The sequence below is a fragment of the Oncorhynchus nerka genome, linkage group LG8 (genome assembly GCF_034236695.1).
Source record: "Oncorhynchus nerka isolate Pitt River linkage group LG8, Oner_Uvic_2.0, whole genome shotgun sequence".
In the NCBI taxonomy this organism is placed as follows: domain Eukaryota; kingdom Metazoa; phylum Chordata; class Actinopteri; order Salmoniformes; family Salmonidae; genus Oncorhynchus; species Oncorhynchus nerka.
In genome coordinates, this window is record NC_088403.1 from 66,656,575 (window position 1) to 66,665,027 (window position 8,453).

An 8,453-nucleotide genomic window follows, 5' to 3' on the forward strand; every position below is an offset into this window, starting at 1 on the left:
GGGAGAGAGGGAGAGATGGAGACAGAGAGAGGGAGAGAGAGAGAGAGAGGGAGAGAGAGAGAGAGAGAGGGAGACAGAGGGAGACAGAGAGAGGGAGAGAGGGAGACAGAGAGAGGGAGAGAGGGAGACAGAGAGAGGGAGAGAGGGAGACAGAGAGAGGGAGAGAGGGAGAGAGGGAGACAGAGAGAGGGAGAGAGGGAGACAGAGAGAGGGAGACAGAGAGAGGGAGAGAGGGAGGGAGAGAGGGAGACAGAGAGAGGGAGAGAGGGAGACAGAGAGAGGGAGAGAGGGAGACAGAGAGAGGGGAGAGAGGGAGACAGAGAGAGGGAGAGAGGGAGAGAGGGAGAGAGGGAGACAGAGAGAGGGAGAGAGGGAGAGAGGGAGACAGAGAGAGGGAGAGAGGGAGACAGAGAGAGGGAGAGATGGAGAGAGAGGGAGAGATAAAGACAGAGAGAGGGAGAGAGGGAGAGAGGGAGACAGAGAGAGGGAGAGATGGAGACAGAGAGAGGGAGAGATGGAGACAGAGAGAGGGAGACAGAGAGAGGGAGAGAGGGAGACAGAGAGAGGGAGAGATGGAGACAGAGGGAGAGATGGAGACAGAGGGAGAGAGGGAGACAGAGAGAGGGAGAGATGGAGACAGAGGGAGAGAGGGAGACAGAGAGAGAGGGAGACAGAGAGAGGGAGAGATGGAGACAGAGAGAGGGAGAGAGAGAGAGGGAGAGATGGAGACAGAGAGAGGGAGAGAGGGAGACAGAGAGAGGGAGAGATGGAGAGAGGGAGAGAGTGAGAGAGAGAGGGGCTTAAAACTTATGGCTTGGGGGCAGTATTTCTGGATGAGAAGTGTGCCCAAAGTAAACTTCCTGTTACTCAGGTCCAGAAGCTAGGATGTGCATATATTTGGATAGAAAACACTCTAAAGTTTCCAAAACTGTTAATATAATGTCTCTGAGTATAACAGAACTGATATCTCAGATGAAAACCTGAGGAAAATCCATCCAGGAAGTGGGATATTTTTGATGTGGGTACATTTCTATTGAACGCCTATACAGTATGTAATGGGATAGGACCCAGATTGCAGTTCCTATGCCTTCCACTAGATGTCAACAGTCTTTAGACATTGTTTCAGGCTTGTATTCTGAACAATGAACAAGAATGCGATCTTTCTGTCAGTGGACTGTAGAATGAAGCAGAGCTGGTTTGCGTGAGCTATTGTCCGGTTGAAATATGATTGATTATTTAGACAATAGACAATCTGAGGATTAATCATAAACATCGTTTGACATGTTTCGACACAATTTACCAGGACTATTAGGATATATTAGTCTGGATATTGTGACCGCCATTGAGCCAGTGGAAAACTGAACACAACGACAATAAAGAGGGGCTTTATGGAACAAAATATTTATTGTGTAACACAATAAATATTTTGTTCCATAAAGCCCCTCTTTATCATCTGAGGACAGCGTCCCGCTTACAAAAGCATGCAGACATTAGTCGTAGAGGAATTACAAAAGTCACAAATAGCGATAAAATGAATCACTTAGCTTTGATGAGTTTCATCTGGTTGCAGTCTCAACTCTTGGCTCATCAAAGCCAGCCAAGTCAGTCCAGTCAGCCAGTCAGCCAGCCAGCCAGTCAAGCCAGTCCAGTCAGCCAGTCAGTCCAGTCCAGTCCAGTCAGTCAGCCAGCCAGCCAAGTCAGCCCAGTCCAGTCCAGTCAGCCAGTCCAGTCAGTCAGTCAGTCAGCCAGCCAGCCAAGTCAGTCCAGTCAGCCAGTCAGTCCAGTCAGTCAGCCAGCCAGCCAAGTCAGTCCAGTCCAGTCCAGTCAGCCAGCCAGCCAGCCCATCCGCCAGTCAGTCAGTCAGCCAGTCAAGTCAGTCCAGTCCAGTTCAGTCCAGTCAGTCAGCCAGCCAGTCAGTCCAGTCCAGTCCAGTCAGTCAGTCCAGTTCAGTCCAGTCAGTCAGTCAGTCAGCCAGTCAGTCCAGTCCAGTCAGTCAGTCAGTCCAGTCCAGTCAGCCAGCCAAGTCAGTCCAGTCAGCCAGCCAGCCAAGTCAGTCCAGTCCAGTCAGCCAGCCAAGTCAGTCCAGTCCAGTCAGTCCAGTCAGTCAGTCCAGTCCAGTCCAGTCCAGTCCAGCCAGCCAAGTCAGTCCAGTCAGCCAGCCAAGTCAGTCCAGTCCAGTCAGCCAGCCAAGTCAGTCCAGTCAGCCAGCCAAGTCAGTCCAGTCAGCCAGTCAGCCAGTCAAGCCAGTCCAGTCAGCCAGTCAGCCAAGTCAGTCCAGTCCAGTCAGCCAGTCCAGTCAGTCAGTCAGCCAGTCAGTCCAGTCAGCCAGCCAAGTCAGTCCAGTCAGTCCAGTCAGTCAGTCAGCCAACCAGCCAGCCAGCCCATCCGCCAGTCAGTCAGCCAGCCAGCCCAGTCAGCCAGTCAAGTCAGTCTAATGGGATGTCTCTATTCTCTAGTCTAAAGGGCTGTCTATATTCTCTAGTCTAATGGGATGTCTCTATCTATCTATGTCTAATGGGCTGTCTCTATTCTCTAGTCTAATGGGCTGTCTCTGTTCTCTAGTCTAATGGGCTGTCTCTATTCTCTAGTCTAATGGGCTGTCTCTGTTCTCTAGTCTAATGGGCTGTCTATATTCTCTAGTCTAATGGGCTGTCTATATTCTCTAGTCTAATGGGCTGTCTCTATTCTCTGGTCTAATGGGCTGTCTCTATCTATCTATGTCTAATGGGCTGTCTCTATTCTCTGGTCTAATGGGCTGTCTCTATTCTCTAGTCTAATGGGCTGTCTCTATTCTTTAGTCTAATGGGCTGTCTCTATTCTTTAGTCTAATGGGCTGTCTCTATCTATCTATGTCTAATGGGCTGTCTCTATTCTCTAGTCTAATGGGCTGTCTCTATTCTCTAGTCTAATGGGCTGTCTATATTCTCTAGTCTAATGGGCTGGCTTTATTCTCTAGTCTAATGGGCTGTCTCTATCTATCTATGTCTAAAGGGCTGTCTCTATTCTCTAGTCTAATGGGCTGTCTCTATCTATCTATGTCTAAAGGGCTGTCTCTATTCTCTAGTCTAATGAGCTGTCTCTATCTATCTATGTCTAATGGGCTGGCTCTATTCTCTAGTCTAATGGGCTGTCTCTATCTATCTATGTCTAAAGGGCTGTCTCTATTCTCTAGTCTAATGGGCTGTCTCTATTCTCTAGTCTAATGGGCTGTCTCTATCTATCTATGTCTAATGGGATGTCTCTATTCTCTAGTCTAATGGGCTGTCTCTATTCTCTAGTCTAAAGGGCTGTCTATATTCTCTAGTCTAATGGGCTGTCTCTATCTATCTATGTCTAATGGGCTGTCTCTATTCTCTAGTCTAAAGGGCTGTCTATATTCTCTAGTCTAATGGGATGTCTCTATCTATCTATGTCTAATGGGCTGTCTCTATTCTCTAGTCTAATGGGATGTCTCTGTTCTCTAGTCTAATGGGCTGTCTATATTCTCTAGTCTAATGGGCTGTCTATATTCTCTAGTCTAATGGGCTGTCTATATTCTCTAGTCTAATGGGCTGTCTCTATTCTCTAGTCTAATGGGCTGTCTCTGTTCTCTAGTCTAATGGGCTGTCTCTATCTATCTATGTCTAATGGGCTGTCTATATTCTCTAGTCTAATGGGCTGTCTATATTCTCTAGTCTAATGGGCTGTCTCTATTCTCTGGTCTAATGGGCTGTCTCTATCTATCTATGTCTAATGGGCTGTCTCTATTCTCTGGTCTAATGGGCTGTCTCTATTCTCTAGTCTAATGGGCTGTCTCTATTCTTTAGTCTAATGGGCTGTCTCTATTCTTTAGTCTAATGGGCTGTCTCTATCTATCTATGTCTAATGGGCTGTCTCTATTCTCTAGTCTAATGGGCTGTCTCTATTCTCTAGTCTAATGGGCTGTCTATATTCTCTAGTCTAATGGGCTGGCTTTATTCTCTAGTCTAATGGGCTGTCTCTATCTATCTATGTCTAAAGGGCTGTCTCTATTCTCTAGTCTAATGGGCTGTCTCTATCTATCTATGTCTAAAGGGCTGTCTCTATTCTCTAGTCTAATGAGCTGTCTCTATCTATCTATGTCTAATGGGCTGGCTCTATTCTCTAGTCTAATGGGATGTCTCTATCTATCTATGTCTAAAGGGCTGTCTCTATTCTCTAGTCTAATGGGCTGTCTCTATTCTCTAGTCTAATGGGCTGTCTCTATCTATCTATGTCTAATGGGCTGTCTCTATCTATCTATGTCTAATGGGCTGTCTCTGTTCTCTAGTCTAAAGGGCTGTCTCTATTCTCTAGTCTAATGGGCTGTCTCTATTCTCTAGTCTAATGGGCTGTCTATATTCTCTAGTCTAATGGGCTGTCTCTATTCTCTAGTCTAATGGGCTGGCTCTATTCTCTAGTCTAATGGGCTGTCTCTATCTATCTATGTCTAATGGGCTGTCTGTGTTCTCTAGTCTAAAGGGCTGTCTCTATTCTCTAGTCTAATGGGATGTCTCTATTCTCTAGTCTAATGGGCTGTCTCTATTCTCTAGTCTAATGAGCTGTCTCTATTCTCTAGTCTAATGGGCTGTCTCTATTCTCTAGTCTAATGGGCTGTCTCTATTCTCTAGTCTAATGGGCTGTCTTTATCTATCTATGTCTAATGGGCTGGCTCTATTCTCTAGTCTAATGGGCTGTCTCTATCTATCTATCTATGTCTAATGGGCTGTCTCTATTCTCTGGTCTAATGGGCTGTCTCTATTCTCTAGTCTAATGGGCTGGCTCTATTCTCTAGTCTAATGGGCTGTCTATATTCTCTAGTCTAATGGGCTGTCTCTATTCTCTAGTCTAATGGGCTGTCTCTATTCTCTAGTCTAATGGGCTGTCTCTATCTATCTATGTCTAATGGGCTGTCTCTATTCTCTAGTCTAATGGGCTGTCTCTATTCTCTAGTCTAATGGGCTGTCTCTATTCTCTAGTCTAATGGGCTGTCTTTATTCTCTAGTCTAATGGGCTGTCTCTATCTATCTATGTCTAATGGGCTGTCTCTATCTATCTATGTCTAATGGGCTGGCTCTATTCTCTAGTCTAATGGGCTGTCTTTATCTATCTATGTCTAATGGGCTGTCTCTATTCTCTAGTCTAATGGGCTGGCTCTATTCTCTAGTCTAATTGGCTGGCTACATTATCTGGTCTAATGGGCTGGCTCTATTCTCTAGTCTAATGGGCTGGCTCTATTCTCTAGTCTAATGGGCTGTCTCTATTCTCTAGTCTAAAGGGCTGTCTATATTCTCTAGAGGAATCTAGAGGCTGTCTATATTCTCTAGTCTAAAGGGCTGTCTATATTCTCTAGAGGAATCTAGAGGCTGTCTATATTCTCTAGTCTAATGGGCTGTCTCTATTCTCTAGTCTAAAGGGCTGTCTCTATTCTCTAGTCTAATGGGCTGGCTCTATTCTCTAGTCTAAAGGGCTGTCTATATTCTCTAGTCTAATGGGCTGGCTCTATTCTCTAGTCTAATGGGCTGTCTTTATCTATCTATGTCTAATGGGCTGTCTCTATTCTCTAGTCTAATGGGCTGTCTCTATTCTCTAGTCTAATGGGCTGTCTCTATTCACTAGTCTAATGGGCTGTCTTTATCTATCTATGTCTAATGGGCTGTCTCTATTCTCTAGTCTAAAGGGCTGTCTCTATCTATCTATGTCTAATGGGCTGTCTCTATTCTTTAGTCTAAAGGGCTGTCTCTATTCTCTGGTCTAATGGGATGTCTCTATTCTCTAGTCTAATGGGCTGTCTATATTCTCTAGTCTAATGGGCTGTCTATATTCTCTAGTCTAATGGGCTGTCTATATTCTCTAGTCTAATGGGCTGTCTCTATTCTCTGGTCTAATGGGCTGTCTCTATCTATCTATGTCTAATGGGCTGTCTCTATTCTCTGGTCTAATGGGCTGTCTCTATTCTCTAGTCTAATGGGCTGTCTCTATTCTTTAGTCTAATGGGCTGTCTCTATTCTCTAGTCTAATGGACTGTCTCTATTCTCTAGTCTAATGGGCTGTCTATATTCTCTAGTCTAATGGGCTGGCTTTATTCTCTAGTCTAATGGGCTGTCTCTATCTATCTATGTCTAAAGGGCTGTCTCTATTCTCTAGTCTAATGGGCTGTCTCTATCTATCTATGTCTAAAGGGCTGTCTCTATTCTCTAGTCAAATGAGCTGTCTCTATCTATCTATGTCTAATGGGCTGGCTCTATTCTCTAGTCTAATGGGCTGTCTCTATCTATCTATGTCTAAAGGGCTGTCTCTATTCTCTAGTCTAATGGGCTGTCTCTATTCTCTAGTCTAATGGGCTGTCTCTATCTATCTATGTCTAATGGGCTGTCTCTATCTATCTATGTCTAATGGGCTGTCTCTGTTCTCTAGTCTAAAGGGCTGTCTCTATTCTCTAGTCTAATGGGCTGTCTCTATTCTCTAGTCTAATGGGCTGTCTATATTCTCTAGTCTAATGGGCTGTCTCTATTCTCTAGTCTAATGGGCTGGCTCTATTCTCTAGTCTAATGGGCTGTCTCTATCTATCTATGTCTAATGGGCTGTCTGTGTTCTCTAGTCTAAAGGGCTGTCTCTATTCTCTAGTCTAATGGGATGTCTCTATTCTCTAGTCTAATGGGCTGTCTCTATTCTCTAGTCTAATGAGCTGTCTCTATTCTCTAGTCTAATGGGCTGTCTCTATTCTCTAGTCTAATGGGCTGTCTCTATTCTCTAGTCTAATGGGCTGTCTTTATCTATCTATGTCTAATGGGCTGGCTCTATTCTCTAGTCTAATGGGCTGTCTCTATCTATCTATGTCTAATGGGCTGTCTCTATTCTCTGGTCTAATGGGCTGTCTCTATTCTCTAGTCTAATGGGCTGTCTCTATTCTCTAGTCTAATGGGCTGTCTCTATCTATCTATGTCTAATGGGCTGTCTCTATTCTCTAGTCTAATGGGCTGTCTCTATTCTCTAGTCTAATGGGCTGTCTCTATTCTCTAGTCTAATGGGCTGTCTTTATTCTCTAGTCTAATGGGCTGTCTCTATCTATCTATGTCTAATGGGCTGTCTCTATCTATCTATGTCTAATGGGCTGGCTCTATTCTCTAGTCTAATGGGCTGTCTTTATCTATCTATGTCTAATGGGCTGTCTCTATTCTCTAGTCTAATGGGCTGTCTCTATTCTCTAGTCTAATGGGCTGGCTATATTATCTGGTCTAATGGGCTGGCTCTATTCTCTAGTCTAATGGGCTGGCTCTATTCTCTAGTCTAATGGGCTGTCTCTATTCTCTAGTCTAAAGGGCTGTCTATATTCTCTAGAGGAATCTAGAGGCTGTCTATATTCTCTAGTCTAAAGGGCTGTCTATATTCTCTAGAGGAATCTAGAGGCTGTCTATATTCTCTAGTCTAATGGGCTGTCTCTATTCTCTAGTCTAAAGGGCTGTCTCTATTCTCTAGTCTAATGGGCTGGCTCTATTCTCTAGTCTAAAGGGCTGTCTATATTCTCTAGTCTAATGGGCTGGCTCTATTCTCTAGTCTAATGGGCTGTCTTTATCTATCTATGTCTAATGGGCTGTCTCTATTCTCTAGTCTAATGGGCTGTCTCTATTCACTAGTCTAATGGGCTGTCTTTATCTATCTATGTCTAATGGGCTGTCTCTATCTATCTATGTCTAATGGGCTGGCTCTATTCTCTAGTCTAATGGGCTGTCTTTATCTATCTATGTCTAATGGGCTGTCTCTATTCTCTAGTCTAATGGGCTGTCTCTATTCTCTAGTCTAATGGGCTGGCTATATTATCTGGTCTAATGGGCTGGCTCTATTCTCTAGTCTAATGGGCTGGCTCTATTCTCTAGTATAATGGGCTGTCTCTATTCTCTAGTCTAAAGGGCTGTCTATATTCTCTAGAGGAATCTAGAGGCTGTCTATATTCTCTAGTCTAAAGGGCTGTCTATATTCTCTAGAGGAATCTAGAGGCTGTCTATATTCTCTAGTCTAATGGGCTGTCTCTATTCTCTAGTCTAAAGGGCTGTCTCTATTCTCTAGTCTAATGGGCTGGCTCTATTCTCTAGTCTAAAGGGCTGTCTATATTCTCTAGTCTAATGGGCTGGCTCTATTCTCTAGTCTAATGGGCTGTCTTTATCTATCTATGTCTAATGGGCTGTCTCTATTCTCTAGTCTAATGGGCTGTCTCTATTCACTAGTCTAATGGGCTGTCTTTATCTATCTATGTCTAATGGGCTGTCTCTATTCTCTAGTCTAAAGGGCTGTCTCTATCTATCTATGTCTAATGGGCTGTCTCTATTCTCTAGTCTAAAGGGCTGTCTCTATTCTCTGGTCTAATGGGATGTCTCTATTCTCTAGTCTAATGGGCTGTCTATATTCTCTAGTCTAATGGGCTGTCTATATTCTCTAGTCTAATGGGCTGTCTCTAT